The sequence below is a fragment of the Anastrepha obliqua genome, chromosome 1 (assembly GCF_027943255.1).
Source record: "Anastrepha obliqua isolate idAnaObli1 chromosome 1, idAnaObli1_1.0, whole genome shotgun sequence".
Classification (NCBI taxonomy): Eukaryota; Metazoa; Arthropoda; class Insecta; order Diptera; family Tephritidae; genus Anastrepha; species Anastrepha obliqua.
Window position 1 is genome coordinate 88,543,499 of NC_072892.1, and position 22,384 is coordinate 88,565,882.

Genomic DNA, 22,384 nt, shown 5'->3' on the forward strand with positions numbered 1-22,384 from the left:
GATCAACTTCAAACTGAATTTTTTGTCTACTTCTTTTGTGGTACAAAAACTGATTTTTCAGGATTTTTGTTCGCCGAGTGTTTCAACTGAATGTGGTGCGAGCGCAAGAGCGGAGTTCTATGAAGGTGAGTAATATAAGTTTATTTAACTATTAAATTATTTACTATTTAAAAATAAAATATATTGTATTTTTGCATAAATCTATACACGTTGAAAAATGAAAATATGTATGTATGTATGTATATGTGGAAAAAATGCTAATAAAATTTCGTAATAAATTTCATTTCGTAATAATTGATATTTTCGCTTAATGGCAATGGCTAATGGGATTTGGTGTTCCAAACTCTAAAAGTCAAGAAAGAAAAAAGAAAAAAAAGTCTAGAAATCCATTTCGACACGCACAGTTGCGTGTTCTTGCCTTTGCAACTCACTTCAGTTTTTTTTTTCTTTCTTCTAATCCATCGCCAATAGTCGCTGATTTCTGTCTGACTTTAATTGATTACTTCGGCGAGTTGTTTATTTGTGGTGTCGTTTTACTTTTCGCCGTTTTCGTGTGCACGTCGGTGTCGTTTTTGGCGGTTAATCCCAACTGTCAAAACCAGCTGTGCATGCTTTGTCAAATTATTCACATATATAAGTTTACTATTACATATTTTTACGAAATTTTTGTGGTTTTTGTGGTTGTGGTCAAAATTGCCGCATAAAGTTATTTATTACGACTATGTTGCTTATGAATATTTATCATACTTATGTTTTTATTGTTTGAGAATCTTTTAATTTAGTTTGTTTTCGGTGACGGGTTACGGTGCCTTTTACAGCAATTTGGCTCGACGCAATCTGGTTTAGGAATTTATGCATGGTTTCGTGCAACGTTTTTATTTTTTAGTTTTGGACATGCCATAAAATCATTTCGAACTCAGCATTTGTGTATATGCTAAAGCCTTGAGATTGTAGAAAAAACTAACAGCAATTTTGTAATACCCCTAAAAGCTTGACAAACCTAAACTGCTTACAGACATTTTTCTCAAATTTGGGTTGTGTGTCTGAATTTTTTCTTGACACAGTCTTGTGTCATCTGTAACTGTTTCTTTGCAGAGGATTATAGCGGAGATGCACTCTCAGAGCTATGCCTTTGGCTGCTAATGGAGACTGAAAGAATACAAGGTTGAGAGCGGAATATCGGAACGAGATGGATGCCAATTTTGTATTCTTTATATCCTTGCTATTGAAAGACAATTACTGCTCGAAAAATAGCTTCGGTCGACTTTTGCTTCAAATGAAACAAAAAAAAATATGTAAAAACTATACGAGGTGAGGCTTCGTTAGAAAATTGTATGGTAATATGTATTTATGAATATTTTCTGATATGCGGATACCTCGTTTGTGGTACTTTTTTCAACAAAACAGACCAACAACACGCCGAATATTGGCTTCCGAGTCATCATTTTGCCAAAAGTTGTCCAAAGAAGAATCTCATAAATTATGCAGCCAATCGATAAGTCCATTTCTCAACACAATTCAGTCATGAATACTTCGTTAAAATCAAGTGAGCTTCAAGAGGTGCCACTGCGCGCTGTATGTATGTATTAGATCATTTGAGGCATCCAATTCCGAAGTATCGACTTGATCAAAAGTTCTCAGAATATATTCAGAATATTCAAAATGCAAGTTTATTCCTCAAAAGTAATATTATCGCCTTCAAAGTACTACCCATGAACTGCAACGCACTTATGCCAGCATTTGATCCAACTCTCGAAATATTTCTGGACCCGTCTTCAATTTTACCATTACGATCAAATAAAAAAAGTCGCTGGGAGCCATATCAGTTGAATTCGATGGGCCTTGGATGGAATTCGTTTCGTTCTTGGTAAAAATTAATAAATAATGATGGCATTGTGCGACGATGCGTTATCAAATCAAGCAAAATTTACGAGTTTTTTTCTCACAAACCCTTACTTTTTTAGCACGTAAAGGTTTCATAACGCCCAGATAATACTCCTTTGTAAATGTCTAATATTTATCTTTGAACACTGGTAATTATTTTATACAATTTTTACAAAACGTACTGAAAAAAATTACGAAGAACTATAGGGATTTTTAACTCTAACAAATAATATTCAGCAGCGAAGTTATGTCGAATTGCCATCTGAACTCTCTGAAAGACAAAAATATTCAAACAGAAAAGAAGTAAAAAACTTGGAAACTTCAGCGGCAGCTGATAGTTGGCGTATATTGAAAATTAAAAGGGAATATGAAATATGAAATATTATATTCAAAAAAGGTGAACTCTATGTAGAAGCAGACTTACGTATTTTTTCTATGTTTAAATCATATTAAAGTGAACTTTATGCCATGTTTTAGATTTTTTAGTGAAAAAGTTGAGGAATGGTAAAAATAGTTTTCCCCGAAAATTTGCCATACACAAATCTCTCAGTAGGTACCGGTCAACTCAATAAGTTTATCTCTGGCCGACAAAATTTGGTAGAACTTTGATATATTTTTTGAGTGTTATCGGTTGTATGCGAACAATTTTATTAAATCAAACCAGTCCCGTCTCCTGTAATTTTTATAGCAAGGGATGTTTACCCAATTATCACCATAAACTAGGTTCAAATGTTTCCTAAAAGTTCAAACACAAATGGTGAGAAGATGTTAGATTCAACCTTTTCTATGTGCATAGAACTACAATAGAAAAACGCTTTCTACGCTGGACAAGTGGTAAACCTTCCAGTGAATTTATGCTACTAAAAAACTTCCCATAATTATAAGTTGTGTCGAAGGAGCCCTGATACAAATTTATTTATTTATCGTCAGAGCATAAAATAGTTTGTTACTGAACACATAAAAATTACCTTATATGATAGTTACTATTATAACATTGCACTCGTATAATATCCCTCTTGAAAGTGAGATGTTAATGCCAATACTTCGGTCTATTTAATTAAGCTCTTAAAGAGGTCGCCTGATAGGTGGTTTGAAATAGACTATCAGTACAATCCATAGCACCAGTTGGAACTTTTAGCATAAATGAATAGCCTTAAAAGCCATGGCTATCGTCCGATCAGTACAGTTAACTTGAGTTGAAAGAACAGTGATAGATATTATGGAAGATTATGAAGGACTAACAAGATTTATTAATTCTATAATACAAACAAATACAAAATGCATAGGACAAAATCAATATGGTTCCTTGTTGTGGTGGCTGAGAGTAGACATACGACCGCAAAGGTGTAAGTATTATAACTTTTAGGACAGCTAAAACGACACACAGAAAAATAATTAAAAATAATTTTAATTAATTAATTAGAAATAATTTTAATAAATTCAAAATAATTTTAAGAAATAATTTTTTAGAATAGTTTCCTTAGAATTGCTTTTAATGATGTTTCCTACATTTGTATAAGAACGGTAAATTCAAAACTTTATTAAGGAAGCAAATTTTATTGACGATTTTTTTAATTGAAACTAATTTACCCTTTAACTAAAAATATAATATAAAAAAAATGGGTCATTGAGCTAATGAGCCATGAGCCAAAATTTTTCGTTTTAAATATTTGGAATGGAATAATTTTTATACACAATTTTTTTAATGACCTGAAGTGGAAAATAGTAAATATTAATTTTATCAGGGCTCGCTCGGCTCAACATTTCTTAATGATTTTTAGTAATTAGCATTCCTTTTAACTATAATAAAAACAAAAGCATTCAATATTTTTTTCTCTTCTTTCTGCAGTACTTGTCTTTTATAGTAGTCGTCTTTTATTTATCTACATCTCAAATGCTTCTTTGTATTTATGCCAGTGGTTTTAATAGGACATATCTTCATAGCATACAGTAATACCGACAACGCGTAATATTTAACAAATCGGATTTTTAGTTTAACCCTGAAGTCATGATTATTGAGAGCTTGTTTGTACTTAATTAATGCTGCCCTAGAACTTCAATCTGGGCTTTTATTTTTTTTGAAGGATCCCAATCTTCTGTAATCCAACAGCCTAAGCATTTGAAATTTCACACTCTTTTTATGGGCATTTAGTATTTAGTTTTATTGGTGTTTATTTTTAAACCGAATTTTTACTGAAAAGCGTCGTACACTTGGCTAGTTCCTGTATAGAACTTAGGCTGTTTGTTAAGAGAGTTCTATCATAAGCGGAGCTAATATTGTTAATATTTATCCCATTTACCTTAATGCCAGCTTCCAACCCTTGCAGTGATTCTTTCAGACTAGCTGTTAAACAGTAATGCGAGATAATACACCCTTGTCTAGCCCCTTTTAGTACAGATATTGTGTCTTGCAATTCATTGCTTGTATTTTATTTATTTTTGTAGTCTGCTACCAATAAAGATTTTTTGTACATTTAATTTCTTTTATATCGATATCCATTCAGTTTATTGCGCTGAATAGTGTGTGTCTTTTGAACAATATGCAAAAGCCGTTTATTGTTTATTAAAAATCTGTTACATCAAAACCAAAAAAAAGGTCACAAAAATAGCTTAATATATATAGCAATCAGTCAATCCTGATAAAGAATTTCCTGTTAATTCTTTTTCTAATTAAAAACGTCACTACAAGCAACGAAACACCAAACTGAAAATTCGACGACAATATGAGTAAAACGCACTACGGGCGAATCTGTCCCTTGGATGAAAATTCAAAGAATGAGATTTTTAAAAATTTCTTCTTTTAAGAAAAGAAAACAGGATTTTTAGTGGTGAAAATCTCTATTTTGACCTTGCAGTTATTTACGGCATGACTATATCCAGTCTGTGCGGTTTAAGAACCTTATTAGGTTGTTGAGATCTAAGCTAGACAGTTGGTCGAGACTCTCGAACAGCGGCTTGCCCAGGATTAAGATTCTGTCTTTCCATAGGGCAGAACATTCACAGAGGAAGTAGAAGATTGTTTCCTTTATCTCCAGTTGTTTAGAACTGTGGCAGTATGTGTTGTGAGGAATGCCCATTTTATCTGCTTTTTCTCCAATAGACCAAAAGTCAGTTATGACTGCCGTTAGTCTCCAGGCGTCCCGTCGTTGTATGTTTAACAATATTTACGATTTTTTGAGGTTGTAGGTGAGCCATAAAATTCTGCTGATTTTGCATTTCGTCTGGTCTCTCCATCTACAATCCGCGATTCGAAGTACTCTTGACTGCACCTAATGGTGTGAATACAGATTCTGCAAGAGCGTTATTCATGGCAGATCCCCCTCTTTTCCAGTTCATCTGCTTTTCATTACCTTTAATATTCCGATGTCCCGGCACCCAGATTAAGGTAACTTTATGGTTTACACTCAAGGTGGTGAGGCTATTCCTACTTTGTTCCACCACCATAGAGTTTGTAGTATTTGAATTGCAGCTTGGCTATCCGAAAGAATAGCGATATTGCCCTTAAAAGAGAAATCTGCGATTAGTAGCCTACAAGCTTCCCCAATTGCCAGTACTTCCACCTGGAAGACACTGCAGGCATCGGGGAGTCGCACAGATTTTTCAATTTTAAGTCTATGAGAATATATGCCAGCTCCAACACCACAATCCATTTTATAACCATCTGTATAGACTGTAGTGTCGAAGTTGTTTAGTGAGAATGCCTTATTCCATTCCTCCTTTGATGGAAAGAGAGTGGCAAAATTGTGTGATGTAGTCAGTCCTCACCGAGGTTAACTGAGCTTGTTGCAATAGTAGACTGGCATGACGATAAGTTTTTTCTTTCCAGCGACCCGCTTCGTTGTAATATACACAAGGAAAAATATTTTTTATGAAAATATTATTTATGATATTAAAATTCACGTTTTAGATCTTTCACCTAACACAGGGAGACTATAAATATTAGAAAGTATTGATTTATTTCCATTATAAGCGGCTGGCTGGGTCATGTTGTCCGATTGGATACAAATGCTTCGGCTCTGAAGTATTCGATGCGGTACCAGCTGATGGGAGCAGAGGAAGAGGAAGGCCTCCTCTGCGTAGGAAAGATCAGGTAGAGACGGACTTGGCTTCACTTGGTGTGTCCGAGTGGTGCGGGTTAGCACGAGAAAGAAACGACTGGCGCGCTTTGTTAAACTCGGCCTAAATCGCGTAAACGGTTATAGCGCCAATTAAGAAGAAGAAGAACTAAAATAAAACGTAAAAAGGAAGAAATGGTGGGTGGCAGCATTGGAATTTTTTTAAACATCCAAGTCTAAAATACTTCCTTAATATTTGATCATATACATATGAGCCGTTTTCTTTGAAAGTGGTGTAAGTCCATTTTGACAAAAAATTAGTTAATGATAAAAATTAATACAGTTTACTATCAGCTTTTTATTTATAAACTTTTTCCAAAAAAATCTGTTAACATTTTCATTGTCGACTTATTCAATAAAGTATGCCGGTTATGTGAGGATGTGGAAGTAACCTGCAATGCATGAAATTTGTAATTATTGAATAACAAAATAATATACCTTTTGCAGTGGACTTTGAAATTCTGAAATCTACAATCTATAAGAATAATTTTATTTGTAATTTAGATATCATAAAAGTTATTATATTAATCCAAACACCAATACTTTACGACTACTTATCTTAGATGACTTTTTTAATTTGTAAACTTCATCAGCAAAGCTGCGTTATTGAAAATCCCTTTAATTGTTTGCATAAAGCTCTTAGCGAAAGCCAATCATTCATGCGAAAAGCCACTGCAAAGTCTTATTAGAAAGAGATGGAGTGTGTTCTTCTATACTCTTCTTCTTCTTTTCAAGTACACTTGTAGCGTACACATTAAGCACTTGTGTTATTAGCAGAATTCATATAGTATTCTGAAAATTTGGTAGCAATTTCGCCGCCATTAAGTGGCATTGGCATTCAATTAATTTTGATTGGATTTGCTGCTCGCTGCTAATAGCCCAAAATAACACTAAGCCTTGGCGAATTTTCGTGATTTTGACTTTTTGGCAATACTCGTATATTTGTTAGTGTACAAGTGTGGCATAAATGACACTCACAAATGTTTTACGGTCTAGACAAAATTCATGTCTTTGTCGAGAGTAAGTGGGAGAGTCTACTTCTTGAGAGAAAGAAATAAAAAAATAGAAATAAAAAATTTATGAAAAAACAAAAATAAAAGAATTATAATGTGCATGTTATATATTAGAAGCGTCGCCAGGCAGCATGTTGCAACACGAAAAACATGCCAACCATAAAAAAGTTAACAACATAAATTTGTAATATTTTACTTTATTTATTTATTTGCTTTCATGTTTGCTGTTTTTCATACTGCCGCTGTAGTGGTTTTTTATTTGTTCACTTATTTTGCTGTCAATGCTATGTTGCTGTTGGTTGTCTTGTTTTCATTGTTTTACAAGTAGCTGTCAATTGTTGTCATTTGCCGCCTGCCTTGACAATATTTATCATCTTATTCATTGGAGTATTGAGCTATTGTTGTTAGTGGTGGACATTTATTCGTCTTCTTGTTATGCCTTAATACATACATATATCTCTTGTGATGGCGAATGTGCTAACGATTTATTTTCGAATTCCTTGTCATTTGGTTTTTTTTTTTGCTTCCCAACTGGCTGACGCCTTTGCTGACTTTTATCAGATTTACACATTTTTCGAATTTACAAATTGTAATATATGTGTGTGTATCTTCCTCCTCATTCTCATCCACATCTTCGTATTCATCTTCATCTTCTTCTTCCACTTACATATTTGTCCACATATCTACAACTGTCAATTTGGTAAGCGAACTTTTTTGCCAGTCTCAGCGTCAATGTAAACACCTCAAGTTAACATCAAGTCGGGTGATTTGTTACGCTGATCTATGCATGGATGTATGTATATATATCGGTTGTGTGTGCACATAAATCCAATACCTAGATATTACCATGCATATGTATGTATATTTTAGTGTGCTTTGCGTGTTATTCGAGCCATTGAACTTCTATACATATTTATATTAAATATTCAGGGACTTCTGTGCGCTGTCGAACATTCCATTCCGGCATAATTATTTCTTTCTTTGACGCTGCCACAATCATGTCATTCTCGGCGCATACATATCTCTTTGAATCGTTTCCGTCTTTTCCGCACCCTCCGTTGCACTCCTCCCGTAGTTGTTAGATGCCAAGTTATTGATATGACTTTAAGATTTATTGGTTCTCATGTCAATGGTTGGAATGAAAGCGGCCCATTACGTTTCTTAGTATGGTTTTCCCTATTCATAGAACAAAAATAGTATATTTTTCTTTTTTTAATAATATTTTCTGAAATAAATATTCTGTAGGCTTTTTCCGCTATTTTTCGCGCCTGTTTTGAAGGCACACATTACCAGTTGTTTCGATCCAAAGCGAATATGCTCTTTATAGCAGCTAATTTTTGTTGTATTTTTGTTATTGGCTACACAGTTTTTTTATTGTATATTTCTATAAATTGTCTAATTTGTGGAGCAGCATATTTACGATCAATCTTTATCGTAAAATCATTAATTTTAATCTCACTTAAGGCGCAGCAAGCTAAAAATTTACATAAAGCTTTATTTTGACATTTGTGTACCCTAAATTAGGAAAGTCACCATTACAAGGTGACACAAAATCAATCACCCGAATGGAAGATCTATAATTTTGCAAATGGTGGCGTATGTCAATTGTGTGTGACACTTGTGAACTAGACAGTTGCAGCATATAAACAGACATGCAATGGATCGGGTAAAGGTCAAAATAAAGAATTCCATCATTAAAAATCCCTTTTTTTTTAGTAAAAAGTTTTTCAAAAACGAAAAGGGGTAGCTAATTTTGCGCCACTTCGTATTCTGCTTCTTGCTTCATATTTTTGGGTTTTCTAGCAAATCTTTACTTATGCATCAAAGCTAATCTATAAAACAGGGTAGGAAGGGGAAATGGTGAAACAAATTAAACCAGCCGCACATATAACGCAACTCGGCTAAGGTCCAAATATCTCAAGGAGGCTATAAAAAATCGATGGTGGAAATTTAATTATTTACTGCTTTATTTTATTTTTCAACTGGGTATATATGAGAAAAAATGAATAGTGATTCGGAAAAGCACGCTTAACATTGAACATAGTTTTGTTCATGTAACTCCGTGTTTTGTTAAAAAAAAATTGTTGAAACCATTAACATTTAATAAATATCTGCACCGTTAAAACACGGTGATTCGTAATTCCTACATAAAAATTATTGTGAAAAAATATTTACTTTACATATATTTAATATGCGTGTATAGGTACAAGGTGGCGCAAAAGTAACCTTGCGATGTTTTTTGGCTGTAATTTAAAAAAAAAATGAAAAATTTGATTCTTCTTGTGGATTATTTTTATTTGGTCTCTTAATTTTTTTTACATCAAGTCGAAAATATGCCCTTTTTATGGCATTTTCCATCACTTTGGCCAAAACTTCCGGCGATAGGTCCTCACATTCTTGACGGATATTGCCTTTAAGAGTCTGAGGTTTGTTGACATAAACCCGCGACTTCAAAAAGCCCCACAAAAAGAAGTCTGGAGCGGTCAAATTAGGCGATCTTGCTGGCCAGTGCAAATCGCCAAAACGGGAGATTAGGCGCCCGAGAAATGCATCCTTCAGCATATCGGTTGTGGCACGTGCAGTGTGTGCCGTTGCACTGTCCTGTTGGAACCACATGTTTTCCAATCCCAATTCATCAAGTTGCGGCAAAAAGAACTCGTTGATCATTGCTCTGTAGCACTCACCATTCACAGTAACCGTTTGGCCCGCGACGTCTTCGAAGAAAAAAGGTCCGATGACTCCTCCAGCGAAAACAGCACATCATACAGTGACTTTGAGCGGGTGTAATGGCTCTTCGGAGGTTACACGCGGATCTTCAGTGCCCCAGAAGCGTAAATTTTGCTTATTTACGTACCTGCTAAGATGGAAATGGGCCTCATCACTCATAATTATTTTTGATGAAAAATCATCTTCCTCTTGGTGGTGATTAAGGATGGCTTGAGCGTATGTTAGACGCGATTGGGGGTCAGCTAACAGCTGATGCACCGTCTAGACTTTGTACGGAAGCATCTTCAAATCTTGTACCAAAATTCGCTGTAAAGACCGTCGACTGATACCCATTTGCGTGGCACGTCGTCTGGTCGATGTCGACGGCGCTTCCATGACATCCTCGGCTACAGCAGCAATATGCTCTGCAGAACGGCTACTCCGGGGTCTGCCACGCCTGGCAGCATCTCGTGTTGTGCCAGTCTCTTCGAGGCGAGCGGCTAAACGTCACAGTGTTTCACCAGTAGGCGTTGGACGGCGAGGAAATCTGCGACGAAATTCACGTTGTGCCAAAGTCACCGACCGATTATTGGTCAAATAAATAGTCAGCAATATTCCGCGTTCTGGAGCAGTGTAGCGTAACATTGTTTATTAACGTGTATTTCGCATGTCAAAAATGAACTGACATTAGGGGCCAATCGCAAAATTTATAGCATTTTCTGATAGGAGGATTACTTTAGCGCCACCTGTTATAACAAGAAGAGAAGAGAAGTTTCCGCTGAGCGCGAGCTTAGTCATCACTTGCCTCAGATATAAAAATCTTTCAAATTCTTACTGTCTCAGATAAATAATTTTGAGCTTTTTGTCCAGTTGAAACAACTTTCGGTTATAGTGGAAAATTAAGAAAAAAAAAGAATCTGATAAATGTTTTGCCACTACAGTGTACGCAAAGTTATCTATGAGTTTGTAAATTCACTTGGCGTTTTTGATATTTAGAGATCAATATTGAAACCACTAATTATTCATTGCTCTTGCCTTATGGTCTATCTTAATAAAGGTTGGAGTTAAATACAAAGTGGTAAAAATTGAATCATCCAATTTTATTGCTGAGCAAGTTTTTACTAGATAAAAAACAAGTTTTGCTTTGATGGAAATCTTTATTTTGATCACCTACAGATCCATTGTTTGCCTTAATCAAATGGATAGAAGTAGATTATATAGTACTATGTACTATTTTTAAGCGGGTAAATTCGCTTAGACAGAAATAATTTATGATATTTTTAAAGTATTGTTCATCACTGGACTGAAAAAGACAAATTTTAAATTTTTTTCTTTATTTACTACAACCTTTAAAGCAATATTGCATATATTTGTACAATCAGTATTTATTATGCTATTTTACCAATGTACGAAGAATATTTTTTTTCAGTTATACTGTAAATCTTTTTGTTATTTCAGTCGGTATGAGTCATTTTAAGCTGCTCTTGATGTTTTCCGCAGGTACTACTTTTCGTATTTGCTCGTTTTGGTGGGCTGATAGTTGGGCAAAATTTGGTGATTGTTTCTTGGATTGTGTCTACATTTAAGTCACTGTGGATGGCTTCATTGGTATTCACCAGTATGTGTTATATTTCGTAATATTTTGGATTGTGTTCGCTGTATAACCTGAAGATTGGTGTTTTTAGCCATTCCCCATATTTTTATAACATATTTCCAGATAGGAGTAATAATTGTTTTGCATATACATAAACACCTTATTACAAAGCGATAGTTTTGATGGTCGTCCGATTAGTCAATTTAATTGCTAGTACTTGTCCTTAATTTTATTTATTTTTGTTAATGATATGCAATTTCCATCTCAGTTTTTCATCAGCAGTTATTCCAAGATATTTTGCTGCTGGGCAGTTTTTTATTTTGTTGTTTTTTAGAGAAATACCATATTTTGATGACTTTTTGTTTGTATACGTAACTTGTATTGTTTTGTCTTCATTAACTTCTACACCCCATTCGTCAAACCACTTTACTGTATTGTTTATTAATTTTTGAAGTGCAGTTAATATGTTCAGTATCAGCTGCGAACGTTGCTATCATTGCATTATGTGTTGTAGGTGTTGGCAATTCTGCGGTGCCTGAACAAAAAATTCTTCGATCTGGCACGACTTTTTTATGTTTTTCAAAAGCAGTATAAATTTTATTGAAATCTACCAAGCGGTTTTTAAGTTACGCTCTTTGTGAATTGTTGAATAACTCGAAAAGTATTTGCCGGATTCACTTGAAATTTTCACACAATACTATAATAAGATACTATACTTAAAGAAAATGCAAAAAATTTTTTTGAAAATTCTGACTTACTCTAACCCCTTACGTAGCTTTTCAAAATTAAAGCTTTTTCAAATTAAAATTTAAATAAAAATCTTATTTTGATACACCACGAGCCAATACAAATAAAAAAAAATAAATCCGCTGTTCTACTGATTTCACCTTGAATAGATTCGCCTTACTAGCATACTTAAAACGAATGAGCAAAGTAAAAAATAATTAAAAAAAAGTTAAACTTTATTTAGTACGAATAAGATTTGTAACTAAATCAAAAAGTCATAGTGAGACAAGATGAAAATATACTTTTGTTTTTTATAATTAACTTCTACACCCCATTCGTCAAACCACTTTACTGTATTGTTTATTAATTTTTGAAGTGCAGTTAATATGTTCAGTATCAGCTGCGAACGTTGCTATCATTGCATTATGTGTTGTAGGTGTTGGCAATTCTGCGGTGCCTGAACAAAAAATTCTTCGATCTGGCACGACTTTTTTATGTTTTTCAAAAGCAGTATAAATTTTATTGAAATCTACCAAGCGGTTTTTAAGTTACGCTCTTTGTGAATTGTTGAATAACTCGAAAAGTATTTGCCGGATTCACTTGAAATTTTCACACAATACTATAATAAGATACTATACTCAAAGAAAATGCAAAAAATTTTTTTGAAAATTCTGACTTACTCTAACCCCTTACGTAGCTTTTCAAAATTAAAGCTTTTTCAAATTAAAATTTAAATAAAAATCTTATTTTGATACACCACGAGCCAATACAAATAAAAAAAATAAATCCGCTGTTCTACTGATTTCACCTTGAATAGATTCGCCTTACTAGCATACTTAAAACGAATGAGCAAAGTAAAAAATAATTAAAAAAAAGTTAAACTTTATTTAGTACGAATAAGATTTGTAACTAAATCAAAAAGTCATAGTGAGACAAGATGAAAATATACTTTTGTTTTTTATAATTGCTTCCATACTTAGACTGTTCGAGTTGGACTCCACAGAATTTGACTTGGTAACATAAAAAATTCATAAAGTGAAAACTATTTTAAAAGCCTCTATTTAAAATATGGTCATTTAATATGATACTAGGTTACTAAAAATTGTTAAGAAAAGTAGTCGCCTAGCAAAAATATATAAAATTCATATGAAAAGAAAACTTCTCCCTAAGGAAGTGGTTGAATTTTTAGCGATATCGGCAGCCATTTAATCAGTTAACTGCTCCATTTACAAAGTGCGCACAAATTTGTGTTGCGAAAATCGATTTATGACGCTGTTAAAGAATTGCATGAAAGAAATAGGTATATTTTATAAAATTTGTTATTTTCGAAGTGGAGAAACTTGCACAACAATAAAAATCGATCGCATGACTTTAGAATCACTTAATAAAACAAGTGAATTGTATTTTTGAAAAGTACATTTGTACTGTTGGCTTTTTACAATGGCTTAACTCGTTGGATACTATTTATTCAACCCTGAGCGCGGCTTTTGAATTGTGAGGTTTGTAACAATTGATTAGCATATACATTCGTTTGCTCTTCTATAATACTAAGAACTTCATCACATAAATATTATTGCATATAAAACTTGCACTTATTTATAAAACTTCTAAGTACAATTTGCTACATACTAGGCTTAGCAGAATATTTAAACGACTCCCTATTTCCTCCTGTAATATTTCACAGAGAATTTGTACCCAGACCTTCCGTCTCACAATTGTTGTTGTTTTCGTAGTCAAGTATATTGGAATTTTCATCAGTAATGTTTTCAGGGGACAATGAAAATGCTTGTGAGCGTCTTCTCTTCATTGTATGCCAAATGGTGTTATCATCGCTGTCGGTGCTTTTATTGACAGTTGCTGCTCAGAAGCTTTAACTTGACTTAAATAATCTTCATCGTTGGTGCAAAAGATCGCGTCTGTCCTTAAATATAAAAAAAGGTTTTCATTTAACATTTTCGAGGGGTCAGTGTATTTTCAGTAGGATGTGCTACACCATTTCAAATGATGTACTACAAAGTGTGACAGAGTTTAAGGATCTTGGAGTATTATACAATACAAAATTTTTCTTCAGTGGCCACATTAATTTTATTTCAAAATCTTATTCGGTTCTTGGCTTCATCCGCCGCATTGCAACCGAATTTTCTGTTCTGTATGCTGTTTACGCCTTTTGTTCGTTTTCACATAGAGTTCGCTGTCATCATTTGGAGACCTTACGATCAACTCTCGATTAATATAATAGAACGAATTCAAAAAATTTGTCTTAAGCAAGCATTACGTTCCCTCCGATTTGAGGCGCCTGTTTCATCTTATAATTCTCGGCTAAAGCTAATTAATCTAAAATGTCTTGAAAAAAGAAAGACAGTCCTTTCACTTTCGTTTATTTTCAGTGCTGTTAATGGCATTGTTGACTGTCCATGTTTCCCTAAGAAGTCTTCGAAATTTGTACCCTTTTTATGGGGAAAACTTTAAGACTAAATGTGCGAGTAATGCACCCGTTGCTCGCACACTTCGAGACTATAATTTATAATATAATGCCAGTCTGCTTGGTTTTGCATTATCCAGATCTAATTTAAATTTAGTTACTTAATATTGTATTTATATTCATTGCTAATATTATAGTTGCCAAATTTGACTTGCTTTTCTTATATTTACTTTATAAGGTCATTTGTGCTGTAGATTATTAAAATAAATAAAGAAAAATAGAGTCACGTAATTTATTAATTTCGCTGTAAAATATAAACTTATACAAATTTTTTTTTTAGAAAACATGATTTTCGCCTTCGCCTGTGTATCTAAAAATTTTATTTAAAAAAAATCCATTTAAAAATACATAGCTTAGGATGTATTTTTATTACTACTCCACAACAATTAGAAATAATAAAATTTATTCCGGATAATTTTCTTAATTTACCAAACTTTATGGCCTTTGCCGAATTCCTTGACTACCGATACACGTTTTCAAAGCTTTATATGTATACAAAATCTTAGCGTTACTTCCAAACATGCACGCATATGTATGTATGTAGGCTTATGCATTAGTGCTTCCATTTTGCCACAATCAATTATTGCCACCATGCAAACAAAGCGAATTGCCGACTCATTACCAGTAGCTTAGCAGCCACTCATATGACTCACTTGGCTCAATGAATGCCAATGATGTAGCCATACACATACATACATTTACATACATATGTGTAATAGTATATTGAATTTGATTGTTGGCGGTTTTCGAGGAAGAGATTACTTTCAATAGCGGTTTAATTACACGCCTATATCTCACGCACATCAGGCTCCGATAGCTTACGGCATTCATACATAAGTACAAATATATGCCTGTATGCAAGTATGTATGAATCCGTGTATATATGGGTTTGCGCTTAACTCAACTTTCTGCTTAGCCCATTCACGATGTGTCGAAATGAGTTGACACTGAAGCGATTAGTTTTACGGGCGCGTCGATTGTCATGATATGTATTTATATATGTTAGGCATCATAGCGGCTTATCAACTGCCTCTTCTATACTTTCTGCTTAATCCCATCACAGCATAGCTTGAACATTGGGACGTTATCGCAATGAAGTAGTCATTCAGCATGCCAGACAGCGAGAAGCCTTCAACCCAACTGGTTGGCAAATGTAATTTGAAGCGGGATATGATTATCGATTATCAAAGTGGCTTATATGTATGTATGTGCAAAGAATCGTGCTTGAGGGTATATTTGGATAGATTACAGGCTGCCAAACGGACATCATTATAAAACTCATCTGTGATTTATTTATAAAAAAATGCTTAATTGGCACTTCTTTTGCACTGACTGACACCTGAATTGAGTACGACGCTCTATACGTTTTCAACCATAAGTAAATCATAAGAGTAATTTATGTATACCTTCTACTCAAATATGAACGAGACGGTATCAATAAAACGGTCCGCGGATGACATATGGCAAAAATAAATTTTTTTGTTTTTTGATAGGACTGTTATAAGCTTACATGGCAAATTTCAGCGTGATATGTAACATAGTTTGTTTTCTGTGCTACTGTAAACAAGTCAAGCTCGAGTGTGTTCTTCGAATTCTCTTTTATGACTTCAATTGTCTCAAAATGTTTTCCACGGAGCGGCAACTTGAGCTTGGGAAACAGGAAAAAGTCACATGGAGCCATATCAGGCGAATACGGTGCTTGCGGAACGATATTAACATTATTTTTGTTCAAATAATCGCGAACAAGACGGGATGTATGAGCTGGTGCATTATCGTGATGCAAGAACCATGACTTGTTGTCCCACAAATCCTTCCTTTTAAGACGAATGTTCTCGCGCAAACGCTTTAAAACGTCTAAATAATATTCAGCGTTAACCGATCGGCCTTGCGGAAGGAACTCCGAGTGCACCACACCTTCGTAATCGAAAAAAACAGTCAGCATAACCTTAATTTTTGAGCGACTTTGGCGTGGTTTTTTGGGTTGACGTACGGCCCTCTTTGAACGATTTGTACTCCTGGAAAACACGTGCACGCGATAGAGCAGAGTCCCCATAGGTTGTCTGCAACATTTTTAAGGCGTCTGAAGCCGAAATTTTGTTGGAATAACAAAATTTCAAACAAATTTTTTGTTCAACTTGAATTTCCATCGTTAAATTCGAAGAATACACTCGAGCTTGACTTGTTTACAGTAGCACAGAAAACAAACTGTGTGACATATCACGCTGAAATTTGCCATGTAAGCTTATAACAGTCCTACCAAAAAATAAAAAAAATTATTTTTGTCATATGTCATCCGCGGACCGTTTTATTGATACCGTCTCGTTCATATTTGAGTAGAAGGTATAACTGTAATAACTGCTATTTAAGAGCTTTGACGCCTATAATACGCAAGAGGGTGAGAAAAATAATAGTAAATGAATCAAAATCACTTTGAATGGAAAAATAATAGTAAATCAATCAAAATCACTTGAAATAGTGATACTTTCCTGAGTAATAATAAGCAGCTTTAAATAAGTTTATTTTTCTTATCCAGCCACATTTTCAGAGCGCTTCATTGATGCTCGTCATACTAATGCCTCAATCTTAGCCAGCAAAATTTATGCATTTATGTATTTTAATTTGAAAATAAAAATTGTAAACTGCACGAAAATATGCATCAATTGCACACATCTCCGGACAACAAAACAAAACAAACCTTTAACTAAATAGTTTCAGAAACCTTGTCATCTCCACCACCCTTCCGAAACATGCCACGCTACTGCATTACGATAATCAATGAGTTCGACCCAATACCGATCGCCACGCATGCATAGAGACGCAGCTCTAGTTCAGAAATCTTATCAAAGGGTAAATTTTTAATATTAATTGTGTTTGTGTGTTAATTAACATTTTTGGTTTACTTGTGGCTTGGGATCCCAAAGCCATTGAACTGGAAACCAGCTTCCTCTTTAACTCGAAGCAAATGTTGGGTGAATATGTTTTAGTAAATTAATACAAACAATTTTAATAATGAAATCTTTAACAATGTTGCATAGAAGGGTAGTTTGTATTATCATCTGAACTGTATATTATGTAATATTTTCTGCTCAGAGGCAAATTTCTATGAGAAGCTGATTGTAATCTACGTATGAAGGTTGTCAGCAAGGCAAAATTGCAACGTAACTGCTGGGAAATGATGCTATAATTTTTGCTTTGAAACTTGTTTTGTCTCCGTTAAGTCGTTAGCGAATACTTACTAGGCATGTAAATCTCGGGAATTTGGTATTTTCCAATGTTTGTATGAAGGTTATCCCGGTTTTTTCGAGATTTGTAATTTGTAACGAATTATATGAAAAGGAGGTAGGAAAATTCCTTTCCACAGCAAAATATGTTCGTAAATCTTATGTTCATTCTAGAGTACTTTATCAGATATCCACAAGCTAAAATATTATTAAGTGCTTACAAATTTAACTATCGCCTTTTGTTTGAATACGAATTAAATAATTTTCACTTCAATTACAAAAAGGTTATCTTAAAACCATTTATTTATTATTTACATGTTATATGGCAGAATGTTTCCAAAACAATATTGATGCAACATGTTAGACAATTTTTAATATCTAAATCCTCCGGGTTAACAGGATTGTAATAAAAAGATACCAGAATTCTGAAATCGAAAAAATTTACATACCTAATACCCACTACAAAAGCACAAAATACATTTATGTTCTCAAACAGTAGCAAATATGCTGAATCTTAAAATACTTTCAGATTTTTGTTCATGATATGCTAAAACTAGCGAAATTCGACAGATTTTGTGACAGTTTATGTTTGGGATAAAATGTACCTTTTTTCAATTTAATTTAATGCGTTCCGCCGAAGTGGCCGCCAAGGGTGTTTGTGAGTTATATATAAACAGGCTGGTAATCAAAAACCGTTGTTACATTTTACAATTTGTTGGACGCTCACAAAAACTGGAGGAAAACCGTAGCCTAAAAACCTTTAAATAATATAAACGGCATACTATTCACTATTTTTATTGAAGCGAAGTAAATAAACTGCGACTGTATAAAGTAGGGCCGTGGCAGCCCTCGTAGCCGAATAGGTTGGTGCGTTACTACCGTTTGGGAGTGCGATGCTTCGAATCTCCGTGCATAAAACAGTAATTATAGAAAAAGTGTTTTCTAATAGCGGTCGCCCCTCGGCAGGTAACGACAAAGCTCCGAGTGAATTTCTGCTTAAAACTATAGGTTTCTCCATTAGTGGAACAACATCAAGACGTACGCCGCAAATAGAAGGAAGAGCTTGGACAAACACCTAACAGAAGTGTACGCACCAACTATTTACTTTATTTTATATAAAGTAGGGAACCAAACTGGAGGTTCTTTTCCCTTGAAATGCTGCGAAAAATTTGCATATACAATAATTGATTTTTTTTTCTTTTGACTGTCACTAGGGCTACAATAGTTTATATGAAAAAGCTTGTGAGCGAGAAATTTATGTCACCATGTCATTATTATTTTACCATCACACGCTGCAAATTTTGTATTACTTATCTGCGCGTGTAGTCTTGCATCATCTCCACCACTTTATTGCCTAAAGACGACTTAGCGCACTCAGTCTGAAGCAGCTTGTTGTCCTTGCCGTAGCGTATACGTAATCATTTTTTCTGTTGTATGTATGCCTGCAAATAACTAGCGCATGCTCGCCTTGGCCGTTAATGCATATTAACACTTTGTGTATAAAATATGTAAAACTTATCGAAAAAATACATACTTACATGCTTACTTGCATATGAAGTAACACACAATCGCACACACTATATACCAATGTAAGCTAACACTTTCATAGATCGACGTGTCGTGTTAAGACGCACAGTGTTGGGCCTTCGTAAAATGAGTGGTCAGAAGTAGAAGGAGTAACATAAAACTAGTGAAATTTTGAACGAACGTTATTTGGACACATTTTCTTGTTTTTTTTAATTCATATCGCATAAAGACACGCCCACTAAACACGCAATCCATAACCGTAGGTTCGATATTTCTATACTTATATATGTATTTCAACCTTGACTAAATCTTGCTAGGAAATGGTTCTGAAAAAAAACCCGTATACAAGGTTGGCCAAAATTAATCATTCTAATGGAAAGTTTATAAATTTTGCAAAATGCGTAATACGTAGACAAACAAACAAGCAATGGAGCGCGTAAAGGCCAAAATAAAGATTTCCGTTACTCATAATCATTTTTTTTAATTAGTAACAAAATATTTAAGAACAAAATTGGATGATTAATTTTGTGCCGCTATACATTATGTTAAATATCTATAGCAAGTGGATTTATTGACAAGTTTTGAAAATTTATTTGTTTTTTAATTAAGTTAAAAAAATGTTCATGAAAACACAGTTTATTCTCCTACAAAAACCATATAAATCCGAACTTCAAACTCTGTGAAACTTAAAAAAAAATCAATTAATTTCATCAAACTTTACACTTTTTAATCAGAATTTTCTGAAAAATATTGGGTATGCAGTTTTATAGCCCACAGGATTTTGGTAAAATACAGCACAATGCCAAACGGTTCAAACATTTTTTTACAATTTTTTCTTTCTGGTGGTTAGTTTATTTGCTCCATATATCGCACGTTTGACATTTTTATTTTATCACTGATCTTAAATGTAAACGAGCATGCGATATATAAAAAATATGATATTGCTTTCATAAATATAAATTAAAAATTTCTTTTATGTGAATTTAGCAGTAAATTTGTAATATGTTGGACGTACTAATTTTTAACTTCGAAGATTCGCTTTGGCATACTTTCCAGAAGGTCGGTATTCCCTTTGCTCCCTCCTCTTCCTGGTATATTCATCTATCGGTTTTCATACACAACTAACTGCTATTTTTAAGTAATGCTCAGTATATATCTAATGTATTGATATTCCTCTTGTATTTTTAATTCATTCTGAAAATTATACCTTTGCCGTCGTCTTCCTCGCAAATAAGACGTAAATTAATTTCACGAAACCGTAATATATATAATAGTACATATAATTCACGCTTACTCCCTTTTGGGTGTTTGGCCAAGCTCTTCCTCCTGGCATGCGTCTTTAGGGACCTACAGTTTTAAGCCGAATCCGAAGGCAAAATATTTTTTATGAGGAGCTTTTTGATGGTAGAAATACACTCGAAGGTTTGCGATTGCCTGCCGAGGGCTATTAGAACGCTTTTCTTTTTGGTGTTTCACCGAGATTCGAACCTACGTTCTCCGAATAGTAGTCACACACCAACCATTCGGCTACGGGAGTCGCCAAGAAACTCCGTATGTAGAATATATACATTGCGAAGTTCATTATGAATTTGGAAGATGGTATTTCAGTCACTACGCCCAAATTAACAGTGAGCCATTACCAGCCAAATCAACATTGAGTTCTTCTTTGAAAACAAGCGTGATCATTTGCGGCATGTTCTGCCAATATGAGTTCGTTCGGTCCAAAAAGATTACAGTAACAATAAATTTTATAATTTATAATGATTTGCTGGACACCGTCGGAAGATATAGTGTTGAGTTATTTAATTCGTATACCATAAAATTGCTGCGCACTTATTTCGCGCCCTTCTATTGTATATGGAGTAAACTGTCTTTATTTGCTCTCTGCTTCATCAATTTTAGATAGCTACTGGTGATGCACAGATCCGAACGGCCGCGTCCGTAGAAGAACGGTTCCAGAAAAACCAAAGGACGATTTCGAGAGACACGAGAAACTGTCCAGAAGAAGCCAAAAATGGTCTCAGTAAACTACAAAATATAGACAACGTACTCGAAATGCGTTCATAACGAAGCGAAAGGGGCTCTTAGAGAAACGCGAGCTGGCTATAACAAAAGCAAAAAGGTCTCAAAAGGTTTACTTGCAGTTTGCCAAACACAATTTCTGCATAACACCGCCTTGCACAAAATTTTTGAATTAGTTTATTTGTTTTAATCGATAACCTCCGGAGGTGTTATATAAAGTGTTCGGGAAAATCAATTTTTACCATTCCTCAGCCTTTTATACTTAGTGTACTGAAAAATCTTAAACGTTACATAAATTAAATGAAAGAAGAAACAAGTAGTAATTGAACAAAAATCTGAAGAAAAAATTTGAGAAAAGGAAAAAAATTATGCAAAATTTAATTTAAAATATATCTTTAAATATCTTGAAGAACAACCAAATATTTCCGCCAACGAAAAGATAAATTTTAATATCCGAATTTTTTTTGTTGCAAACATTTTAATCTTATTCCATTACTTGTTCTTTCCATTTTCTTTAATTTTTAATTTTTTAACTTTGTCATGTGAATTTTTAGAAAATTTGTTTGTATGTAGAAATTTTGCCTATAAAATTTTAGTAAAATATTTTCAAGATAAAAAATCGCGTTAAGTCTTAAAATGTGGAAAAGGAAATGCATAAATATTTAATAAAGAGGAATGGAAGTGAAGGTAAAGATAAAGATAAACCAAAAGAGATAAAGATTAAAGACAAGGTAGAAATAAAAATAGTGCGTCAGATAGATAAAAAGATAAAGAGATAAGGATAAGGAGATAAAGCTAAGGAGATATAGATAGGGAATTAAATCTCAACAACATAGCAAAACACATGGACAAAAGAAGACGGCTAGATTTTAAGGACATGCGACTTATTAGTAGGAACCAAGAATCAAGCCTGAACAAACCACTGTTCCAGAGCCTACAACAACTGTCTGGCTTAGACGTCAAGAACCTAATAAGATTCCTAAACCTCATAGACTGGATATAGTCGTGCTGTAAATAACATAATAACTAATAAAATAATAACTAAACAAATTGGTAGCGAGGATGTGGCAACAAAATGGCGCGGAAGCGCTAGT